Raw genomic sequence first — 12,982 nt, 5'->3', positions numbered from 1 at the left:
ATCCTCTATGATGGACTGTGTGAATGTTGACACACTCCGCTCCGTGTGTTATTGAAGTATGGGTGGCACACACTTCTGCTCTTTACTTTGGCAGCTAACAGCACGTTATGATGCGTTTGACAGGCTGGAATGCTCTAGATCTATTTGTCTATGCAGGTCTGATTGTATCTTTGCACCTGGGACGGCCCGAGGCACAGTTTGCCATCAGTGTTGGACCTGCATGCATTTGGGACATTATCTCATTATGACTTACAATAAATTTAAACTCTCCCTCTCTTGAAACATCAGAATGAGATTTGCAATATCTAGTCTAATATCAGTTAGGATTCACAATGAACAAATGAATCCAAGAATGGATGTTTAATTGTGACATTTGATATTTGTGTGAATGCTGCTTCATCCTGCAAATCAGTTCTGCTCTGTGTTTGTTGGCAAAAGCACAGAGCCTGTTGTTACTTGATTATTTGAATTATAATAATTAAAATAATTAAATGTGTACTCCTTAAAAAACAATATAAATGAGAGAGTGCAAAAATAATCCAATTTCCAAACGGACTTTACCCAGAAACACTTAAACAACTCATAAACAACTGAAAAAAAAAAAAAAAAAATTGCAATTGAATGCGTAATACATCCTGACGTCTCTTAGCAAAATAAAAAAAAATAAATAAAAAAAAAACAGTTATGACGTGAAGAAGCCTGAAATCATGCATACGTGAAGTCTACACAAGCAAAAAGAGATGCAAATCACCGTCTCGAAATAAATGTTTCACAAAGGTTTTGAAACTTCACAAAGCAAAGTCTACACAAGCAAAAAGAGAAAACGGTAATAAAAACCGAATCAACATGAGCTCAGCTTTGACGAAAGGATTAAGAGACACAGAAACAGGGAAGAGACTTGATTGAAGTGATAGACAGCCATGCAGCTGCTCTCCAATGTTTCCACTTACTCAGAACAATAGATTAAGACTGAGACAACATTTTTAGATTTGTGTTAGCTTACAACAGTGTTGTGATTAAAGAAGCACATTCATCCACCGCGCAGAGCCGAAGCACAGCCAAAATCATGACAGATATATCTGTGTGGTTGGCTCCCATTTGCACACAACCGCTTTTAATTTTGTTACTCATTCAAAAGCCCTTTTTCTTTTGAAACAGAAAAGATGTTTGGTGAACGTCCAGGCTTACTTTATTATTAATTCAACTCAAAGTGGCATATTGTGTGGCAATATTTGACATTAGACACTTTTACTGTGCTACTAGACGATGACCCGCTTCATCCAGGATGCAACAATCCATCTTCTAAAGTCTTTTATGTTGCTTATGAAACATCTCAGTACCCTCTCTTACACACTTTCTCAAAATCACAATAAAACAAAACATTCACAATATATAATCGCTTTTTTTTTTTTGCATTTGTTTGACAGTACCTGAACTAATGACCTGTAATTAACCTCAAGTGTCTTTGACAGATGAGTCTAATGTTGAGAGCAGCCTGAGGAAAGTGCTGATCCATTGATTCAAGAGGGATATATTTTTGATAATCTGCTAAGTAAGTGGATGTGATCTTAAAGAGTGTGTCAGCTTGACAGCTGCTGGAAAAAAAAACAGATGCAGAAATCTGAATAGATTTGATGGAAAGACAAACACACACACACACACAAATAGGTCTCCTCTCTCTCTCTCACACACACACACACACACACACACACACACACATTTTTCAAATTGGTCTCTTCTGTTCACCAAGGAAGCAAAAAAAAAAAAAAAAACATTAATATTGTGAAATATTATTACAGTTTAAAATATCTGTTTTCTCTGTGAATATGTGTTAAACTGTAATGTATTTCTGTGATGTGCAGCTGTAGTTTCATCATCATTGCTCCAGTCTTCAGTGTCACATGATCTTCAGAAATCATTCTAATATGATTCAGAATTCTTTTATGATCCATTTTATTTTTCATAAATTTTGGAAACAGTTGTGCTGCACAATATTTTTGTGGAAACTGTGGAACATTAAATTTTTCAGGATTCACAGATGAATAGAAAGTTCAGAAGAACAGCATTTATTTAAAATATAAATCTTTACATTAACATTTACATTTAGTCATTTAGCAGACGCTTTTTTGTTTACAACATTATGAATGTCTTGACTGTCACTTTTGATCAATTTAATGCATCTTTGATGAATAAAAGTATTAAAAGTCTTAATTTAAGTCCCCATTTGTTTTTTGACTTTGCAGAGATTTAAGGATATTTTTCAGCAATTTTAAGTTTAAAGGCAGTTGCATGTTCAGCTTTTGTAAAAGCTTCAATATTGTTTTCATTGCATAGTACATTTATAAATGCTGTTGTGGTTGTTGTTTGATATTTAAAATGACTAGAAGACGAACATGAGTTTGAATGTTTTAAAAGACTTGTGTGTGAGTGTGTGCATCTGAAATAGTGTGCAAAGCAAGCTGAACTCAAGAGGTGAGGTCAGACAAGGACACACACACACACACACACATTGCACTTTGTGGTTTGTGGCTCAGGTTCATGAAATCACAGAGAGCATTGTTACATTAGCAGCAGAGAGGAGAGGTGGTCTGGAAAAGACCCCCAGAAAGAGACTGAACAGCAGAGGAGAGTGTGTTCAGGGAATTTCTCTCTCTCTCAGTCAGACACACATCCAGACTTTCTCTTTCTCTGTCACTCTGGGACTCTGAGAGCCGCATAAACTCAGTGTCTATAAAAAGTGCTGGAGATTTTGATTGTCATCCTTTATAATGAAGGTGCAAGCCAATCGTCAGAAAAGGTCATTCTATTCCAGTTGACCAGAGGGGGATTATGGGTCGGGAAATTGCAGTGCATTGCTTTTGTGACACTGGAATGTAAACCGGATTCTGGGAAACGTGACCTCTTATAAGAGGCCTGGATACAAAATACCCTTGGGAAGGTTATGAGTCCGACTGAGCTTTTGCTTATTTATTTTCTGAGTTGCATGAACGTATTCAGCCTCAAACCAAAGCGAAGCTGACAAAGAGTGCAGAGAAGAAAAAAGAAGAAAAAAAAACTGTTTTAATAAACAGACCTATAAATGTTTCACGTAATATTAATCGTTTCAAATAATAAGAATGTCACACATTAATCTTATGTACAAATCAAACACCTCATATAATAGATGAGGGTCTGTTACATTAATGATATGAAGTGGTTCAGACTGTTAAATAAAATTATCTAGATATTAAATACACTGTTCTCCATGTCCATACGTCCGTCTGTTGAAGGGAGTCACACAGTCAGGCCTTTCTTGACCTCAGGACTAGTTTAGCAGGCAGCTGCTGAAACAGAAGAACAGTCTCCACCTGCTGGACAGTCTGCAGAATGACAGCAGAATAAAGAAGCTCCAACCCAGTGACAGTGATTCCAGAGCACTGCTGCTTCACTATCACTCAGATACTATCCTAGTTCTTCTAATAAAATGAAAATAGAAAATAGTTTATTTATTTATTTATTTTTGAAAATGAAAATAGAAAATAGTTAAATTAGTTTAAATTAAAGTTTTAGTTTTTGCCAGTTTTATTTATTTTTTCTGTTTTTAAATGTGTTAATATAGTTTGTATTATTATTATTATTATTATTTCAGTTTAAGTTTTAATAAATTTAGTGCATCCGTTTAATCTAACTGAACATTAGAAATGTTGCCTTTAAAACTAGCTGAAAGAAAATATTTTTTAATGTTATTTTGTTCTAATATTTCTTTTATTGATGTTCTATTGCAAGGCATTGGTTTTTAAATGACAATAATGCATGATTAATGCATGATATATATATATATATACACAGACATTAAATTAGGAGTAGCATTCATATTCTCAGTGTTTAAGATAAATGTATATATATATATATATGGAGTAGCATTCATATTCTCAGTGTTTAAGATAAATGCAATATATATATATATATATGAAGACATTAAAATAGGAGGAGCATTCATATTCTCAGTGTTTAAGATAAATGCACAGAACTGTCAACTGTTATGTACTAATGTGTGGCTCTGATTGAATAGCAAATATTTCTGACATCACTGTGATGAAAGTGAAGGATGAATTTGCAATTAGAAACACTGTAAGGTTAGTTAAGGATAAAATGGTGTTTGTGAGATTTCTCCTCTTAGAAAGCTTTAAGAAATCAATCAAATCTTCAGAATTTGTCAAACGAAAAATGGCAGTACAATTGCAGCTTTAATGCTGATAATAGAAGATCAGAAAATGTGTAAATATGAAGGGAAGGTGATGTGTTAAACTAGAGAACAAACAATGTCCAGTGTTAGTGCAAATCCTTTCTAACACATTTACAGAGGGATTACACAGTGATCTGAACACACACTCACACACACACCTCAGTCAGTCAGTGTGTGTTTGAGGCACAAACACGTGCGCGTGTGTGTGTGTTCGTGTGTGTGCTTATGCATGTGATTTTGGGAGGGTCTTTCTCTCTCTGCCTGTCTATATGTGTGTGTGTGTGTGTGTGTGTGTGTGTGTGTGTGTGTGAATGTGCAGAGCTGTAGTAGTACACAGGTCTCTGGGGTTGGACCGTGAGTCTTGTATGACAGCACTACAGCAGCAGATGCCAGAGATGCGCAGGCAAATGTCCTCGTGACACCAGCAGCATTATCTTTCAGCACTGTCTGCTGAGTGTGTGGAAAAGGGCCAAGGGCGCAGAGCACACACTAACTCACTACACATCCACACGCTGACTTTACTACAGTTTTAAGCCTTTGTTTACAAAACAGCGCAGCTTTTCAGTCTCAAGCTGCTGAACAGACTCACTTCTAAGAGTCATTTTACTGAATCAGTTCATTCAGAAGCTTCATGTATATGGAGTGATTCAACGAGACTGTTTGTTAACATTAGTTAACTTTATTAGATAATATGAACTAATAATGAGATTAAAAATACCTCTAAAGCATTTATTAATCTTAGTTCATTTTAATGTCAACATTTCCTAATACATTATTAAAATCAAAAGTTGTATCTGATAATATTATTTAATGGACCTTAGCTAATAAGAACTAACAATGAACTGTTGTATTAGTTTAATAAGAGAGATTAATAAACACTGAAACAATTGTACTGCTACTTATTAGTTAATGTTAGAAAACAATTATATAATCAAAAAGGTTACAGGACACACACACACACACACACACACACACACACACACACACACACACACACACACACACACACACACACATATATATATATATATATATATATATATATATATTTTTTTTTTTTTTTTTTTTTTTTTCATTACCTTTTTTTTTTCTTTGAGTTGTACAAGATTCCACTTGATTTTTCAGTCAGTTTAATGTAGTTAATATATTTATATTTAAGTTTTTGACACACACCTTCGAGGTTTAAGACAGTAACTGAGACAAAGTTTTTAACAAACCTTAATTAATAGAAATGTAAAAATGTTTGACTTTTGCACACTTTTTTTTAGGTCTTCATTGTTGCTGTTTTTCTATACATTTTGAATAGATGGTTTGTTTTAGTGTAAGATTAATAAAATGTAATGAGGTCAGTGTAGCACTGATGATAGTTTGCAGGCCAGTGCAGATGGCTATTTCTCCCTGAAATTCCCTCAGATTTTTTTTTTTTTCTTTCATTCTTTTGGGAATGTTGGTGTTTGCAAGTTTACAAGCATAATATAACATACTGTAAATGTCAAACCTCAAATGTACATTTTGAAGTGTATTACATATTTTTCGTTAGAGGTAAGTAGCTGACTATGCATCAGCCACATAGACTCACATGATTGTGGTTGTAGTACATATAAAGCAACCTACATCTAGAAAACACAATAGCTTAAAAATGCACATTTGAGGTCTGTGTGTCATTTATAGTCTCTCTTCAAGTGGTGTAAACCACAGACTTTATTTTAATCATCAATCCAAAGCCTGGGGGAAATGACTCAAAAAAATTTCATAACTATAAACCAACATAACAATGCTCCATTTAACTTTGTCTCAGATGTTTCTCGTGATATTATCATAAAGCTGAAGTATGTAATTTCTGACACACTACAGGATTGGCTTTCTGAATATGGCCTGAAACAACCATTCGACTAACAAACTTATAGTAGGACTGAAGGAGGCACACAGAACAAATAAGGGTTTTTTTTTTTCATTAGACAAATTAAAAAATTAACGATAAAATGTGGATCATTTGACTTTGGAAAAATTTAACGAGAAATGTTTCAGAAATGTTGGAAAATCTGAGCCCAGGAGAAACAATTGAGATGTGAAAGAGATTGTTCTTTCCTATGGGTGTGTCCACACAATTGTGTCTTACAGGCAAATAAGGTCTAAATGAGAAGTGAATGCACCAGCAGTTCTGTATTCAGCAACGTGCTGTAATATGTATCCCCTCTCCCCATAATGCCTTTCATTGGCATCATTTAATCTAGGAGATGATTTAAATGGATTTGACCTCCTCTCAGGGATCGGATGAACCTCGGGGAACCCTTTATGGATCTCATCATGAGATGAGCAGTGAAAGGAGCAGCATGAGTGTGGGCAGCTTTAACCAGGCATGGGCCGTATGGATGGCATCTGTTAGTCCATTCTCTAATCAATAATGTAATGAGTAGAGCCTTCATCCCCTGAAGACCACTCCACACCTCCAAAACATCCTTCTCTCATTCTCCCTCATCTTTAAAGGAACAAAAAATGAAAATCCAGTCATATACTGTACCCACTGTCATGTTGTCTGATGCAATTAGAGATTTTGAAGAATATCCTGGTTGCTCTATTCCATGCAGTTAAAATAACAGAGGACTGGGTGTGTTAACAGTTAAACTGATATATTTGCCAGATGCAGTATATATTTATGTTTTATCAGTTCTTGCTTTCCTTGGGAATTGAACCCACAACCCTGGTGTTGCAAATACTTTGCATGTGCTGTCTGAGCTACAGGAAAACCTAAAATGGAATATAATGGACAATAAGATTACTGATCAAATGTTTCTGTAAAGTTCTCTCTGTTCTCTATTTTTCTTTCTTTCTTTCTTTCTTTCTTTCTTTCTTTCTCTTAATTTGCCCTACCACCAATTAAAGTAGAGATCATAGCAGAACGTCTTCCAATAATTCCAAAACAATTACCTAAAATCAGGATACATTCACTTGAGATGCAAATTGTGCATATGAAGTTCCTGTTTCCTGTTAAGGCTTAAAATAACAACACATATATGTCAATGGGGAATGAAAACTTGTTTTCTCTTTGAATTAGGTTGATTTTTCTTGGTCCAGTACTCTGACTTCAGTGGAAATCTCTTTTGCTCTCTTTCTCTCTCTCTCTCTCTCTCTCTCTCTCTCACACACACACACACACACACACACAGCAGACCTCCTCCATGGCGTCCAGACGCACAGGCAGATTGTCCAGTGGGTCTTCAATCCCCAGGCCTGTCTTTATGTTTCAACCTGTGTTTGCTGGGCCATAGATCAGCTCAGCATTAATGACCTTCAAGTGCTTTGTAGACAGCTTGTTGAAGAGATATCTGCCACAACCGTTATCGCTTCACTTCTTCATCTGTTCCCTGATTAATGTCTGCCAGAGGTCAGAGGTGACTGGCTCACCCATAACTCGCTCCACAGCTGAACCTGATCTTTTCAACCAACACTGTCCATCCAACCACCTGTCCAATAGAGAGACTTTCTATGACTTTCTATTTGGTGAATAGTTCTTTCATGTGTAATCAATGTCTGATGTTACATTGTGACTGTTCCCCAAATGTTATTAAAGGTGTGAACCAAATGGCCCTTCCTGCCTTTTGTAAGATCTCCAATATGAGATCCTAACCGCCTCTCCGTTACTGACCATTGTGGGGTCTCCAGTTAGAGGAGAACCTTCTGTTACCAGGTATAAAATTCTTTCTCTCAGACTCAACTTTGGGTTCAGAATCTTGAAGGCGGGACACCCAATTGTGCTACACTGCCACCTTCAATAAATTCTTCTTCCCATAACAACTCTGGTCAAGCTTACTTATTTTATGTATTAGAGAAATCTAGTACATTGGCGAGCCACCCAAACCACTGCTCAGCCAAATACAGCAAAATCTAACAATCCGCTCTGTAACGATTGATCTGATAGTAGAATCAGTTCCTGTCCTACATTTCATTTTTCTCATTGACTATCCTGTTTCACTCAGAAATACAGCACATTACAGAAATAAAATGGATGTGAAAGCCATTTCATGTTGATTTTAACAGATCTGGGACAAATTATTTCAGCTTACAATTTATTGCACTGCAAATTTATGTTTGCTGAGATTGGTTGGTGAATGTCATAAAACAATATCACAAATGATGATGAATTTGAAGTTGGATTTGTCAGCGTTTTTGCTCATCAACTGAATTTTTAGAGCATCCAGTGGAATGAAAAAACACTCCAAATATCACATCTATCACACAGCATGTCAGATTGCATGAGAATCACAGGCATCCTCTCCTGAGTGCGCTAGACTGGCAAAAACACTCTTTAATCAAATGTCAGAGCTTTCAGACTCCGACTCTAACATTCAATTAAAACTCGCTGACAACTGTATTTACCCTCTGTATATGGATTCAGAGAATATTTCTGCATTTCTATATAGATGTTGCATTGAGCAAAAACACAGGACTTGTTGAGGAATAGGCCTGCTATGTTTTATACAACTCATGATATTAAAGTAATATTTTAACCAAACGGACAATTGTTATTCCACAGTCTTATGGATTTAGGAAGACTATCCTTTAGTGGTGGGGATCAGTAGATGGCAGCAAATGACTGTCCTTACCAGTGAGTCATTTGAATTATTCACTCAAATGATTCTTTCAACAACGCTGATTCATTCAAGAACAAAACAACCATTGCTTTCAAAATTGAATACTGCCCTACCATATAATATGTGAAAAACAGAACACCTAGTCCCCTGATTTTGATTCTTAGAGAGATTCTGAAGTGCGCGTCCAATGGACACTTTACTATCCCATGAGCCCACGGGAGAGGATTTGTGAAGTGATACAGGTGACACTGTAGATCACATGACCATATCAACATGGCGGATGTAGTACATCCAAATTTCATTCAAACTACCCATATTCATACTGTATTACTTCTTTTTAAATGGACACGAAGTAAGTTCAAGTTTAAATGTAATACATACTCAGACAGTATGAGATTTTGGACACACAGAAAGGGATGGCCTTCATGAGCGAGTCACTGAATCACTCATTAATTAAATTTGTTGAGGCATGAATAAAGTGGCTATAGAGTCAGTGAAAGTGAAAGTGACGTGACATACAGCCAAGTATGGTGACCGATACTCGGAATTCGTGCTCTGCCTTTAACCCATCCAAAGTGCACACACAGCAGTGAACACACACACACTATGAACACACACCCGGAGCAGTGGGCAGCCATTTATGCTGCAGCGCCCGGGAAGCAGTTGGGGGTTCGGTGCCTTGCTCAAGGGCACCTCAGTCGTATTGAGGGTGGAGAGAGCGCTGTACATTCACTCCCCCCACCTTCAATTCCTGCCGGCCGAAGATTCAAACTCACAACCCTAGGTTTGCAAGTCCAAATCTCTAACCGTTAAGCCAATTTCCCCACTACTTCATTGAATCATTCACTCAACTGTTTCAGTCAAGAATGAATTCAATTAAATTCAATTCAAGTTTATTTGTATAGCGTGAGTCACGATACAAATCATTGCAAAGCAACTTTACAGAAAATTAAGTTTCTACAATATATTTAGTAGTACCTTATCAGTGGTGACTGTCAGTTAATGTACATATGGCAGAGATGTACAGAAAAATCAATTAAAGATGCAATCAAACAGATGATGAACACGATTAACAGCAATTATTATATGTTGCAATCAAACTTATAGCAAAATTTGGTAGTTCTGTATGTTGTCTCTGTGTTAGCATCATCTGAGGTCCTCTGAGGGGTTGGCATCATCTCTTCTCAGGTGTTCTGGATCCAGACTGGAGCTTGTGTAAATCCTAGTTACCACGGGATGTAAATCCCAGCAGAAACACAGAAACAAATAGAGACGTAATTAGCGTAGCTGCTGTTCCAGCCAAGTAAAAATAATTTGTTTAACCCAAGCCAAAGAATAATAATGCGCATTTGATCAGATATAACTGCAGTCCAAAATTATAAGATGCATTATTTGAATGCTTGGCCAAAGAGGTGTGTTTTTAATCTAGATTTAAACAGAGAGAGTGTGTCTGAACCCCGAACATTATCAGGAAGGCTATTCCAGAGTTTGGGAGCCAAATGTGAAAAAGCTCTACCACCTTTAGTGGACTTTGCTATCCTAGGTACTATCAAAAGTCCAGCATTTTGTGACCTTAGGGAGCGTGATGGGTTGTAGCGTGGTATAAGGCTAGTTAGGTACGCAGGAGCTAACCCATCAAGGGCCTTATAAGTAAGTAATACTATTTTGTAACTGATATGGAACTAAATAGGTAGCCAGTGCAGAGACTGTAGTATTGGGGTAATATGATCATATTTTCTTGACCTGGTAAGAACTCTAGCCGCTGCATTTTGGACTACCTGTAGCTTGTTTATTGAAGGTCCAGGACAACCACCTAGCAGTGCATTACAATAGTCCAGTCTAGAGTTCATTAATGCATGAACTAGCTTTTCTGCATCAGAAACAGTTAACATGTTTCGTAACTTGGCAATGTTTCTAAGATGGAAGAATGCTGTTTTTGTAACATGGGGAATTTAACATGAGATGATTCTCAAAAGACAAGTTGATCTCTAATATAACACCCATATTTTTGACTGTAGAGGAAGTAACAGTACATCCGTCTAATATCAAATTGTAATCCAAGAGATTCTGTGTACTGTGTTTTGGTCTAATAAGTAATATCTCTGTCTTATCTGAATTTAATAGGAGAAGATTATTGGTCATCCAATCTTTTACATTTTTAATACACTCTGTTAGCTTAGATAATTTAGAAGTTTCACCTGGTCTTGTTGAGATATATAGTTGAGTATCATCAGCATAACAGTGGAAACTAATCCCGTATTTTCTAATGATATTACCAAGGGGCAACATGTATACTGAAAATAGCAGAGGAATGAGGACAGATCCTTGTGGCACTCCATATTTTACTGGTGATAAATGAGATGACTCCTCATTTAAATAAACAAAGTGGTAGCGATCGGACAGGTAGGATCGAAACCATCTTAAAGCCTGCCCTTGGATACCTGTATAGTTTTGTAATCAATCTATGAGTATGTCGTGATCTATGGTGTCGAACACAGCACTAAGATCAAGCGCTAAGATCTATGAAATTCTTCATAGAGATCCTTTTTTTTGTTTGTTTTTGTTTTTTTTGCAGGAAGGAGCACAATTGAGCAGACACATTTTTTTTTCTAAAATTTTAGACATAAACAGAAAATTTGAAATGGTGTGTGTAATTTGCCAGTTCACTAGGATCTAGCTGTGGTTTCTTAATAAGAGGCTTAATAACCACCAGCTTCAATGGTTTTGGGACGTGACCTAAAGATAACGACGAGTTAATAATATTTAGAAGCGGTTTTTCTGCTACAGGTAACAACTCTTTCAGTAATTTAGTGGGTACAGGATCTAATAAACATGATGTTGGTTTAGATGCAGTGACAAGTTTATTTAGCTCTTCCTGTCCTATAGTTGTAAAGCACTGCTGTTTTTCTTTGGGTGTGATGAATGAAGCTGAAGTATTAGACTGCAGAATTTATATTTGCTATTGTATTTCTGATGTTATCGATTTTATCAGTGAAGAAATTCATAAAGTCATTACTATTTAGCTGTGAGGGAATATTTAGATCGGGTGGCGTCTGGTTATTTGTTAATCTAGGCACTGTTCTAAATAAAAACCTTGGTATGTTTTGGTTATTTTCTATGAATTTGTGGATATGCTTATGGAGATGCTCGTGTCGCCCTTCAGGAACGCGGGTATCTGTGCAGAAACATCTAGAACATGAGCACCAGGGAAAGAGTGAGTGTGGATATTACCTTCAGCTAATGTAGCACGGATGTGCCGGACAAAGGAGTCTCAGACGATCACAGCATTACATTCCATCTCGCAGAGGGGAACGAAGCGGTTCCAGGTGGAGATCTCGAAGATCGGATGGGGAGAGGCTGTCGCCCAGGGCCTGGCTCGTGTCTTCCACTGCTGGTGCACCCTGGGTCCGTGGTATCCTGGCACCGGAGTGAAGGACATCTGGGAAGAATGAAGCGGTTGTATTTATGAGTGAGTCGTTGAATCATTCATTCAACCCATTTGTTCAGAAATCCCGTTTGCTTCAGGAAAACACTACTGTGTGTTGTGGAGGTTATGCTGTGCTTTTATTTGCAACATTTTAAGTTTCTGGAACAAGAACAGACAGAGTAAGTGGAATCACTCCAAGCAATGCAGTTAAAACACTCTGATGAGCTTAGCAACCTCACAGCAACACCCTTCATGCTGGCAACTTCATCATCACTAATTTTTGTCACTCAGGAAATATCTAATTTATTTGTTTTATCTGTACATTTATTGCCCACATATTCAGTATTTTGCCCATAACTCTTGACTTTGACCAGAGTCTGTATTTTTCCTAAACACCTCTGAATAACATTTGCAATTTCATAGCATTTGCTTATTTTTGCTGTGTCATGCTTGTGTACTGAAGTGAGCTGAGTGATACATTTTTTTTGTGTGTGTTTGATTTCTGTATGATAGCGACTGTTTACATGTAAAGCGTAAAAATGGTCCTCATAACTCATAGAGTCAAAATAGTGGTAGATACTGTTTACACCAAGTATAAATAGCAAAAAATACCATCTAGATTACACTGATTGCACATACTGACAGCTGCTGTTCACATCAAGTGTAAAGAGAATTCACATGCTGTTTGGACTAAAGGTAAATTATCTGAGTAACGTTGGGTGGAATTACTGAAAATAG

Source organism: Cyprinus carpio, unplaced genomic scaffold, assembly GCF_018340385.1.
Source record: "Cyprinus carpio isolate SPL01 unplaced genomic scaffold, ASM1834038v1 S000006714, whole genome shotgun sequence".
NCBI classification, from domain to species: domain Eukaryota; kingdom Metazoa; phylum Chordata; class Actinopteri; order Cypriniformes; family Cyprinidae; genus Cyprinus; species Cyprinus carpio.
The sequence above is the reverse complement of the archived record's forward strand: the minus strand, read 5'-3'. Positions refer to the sequence as shown.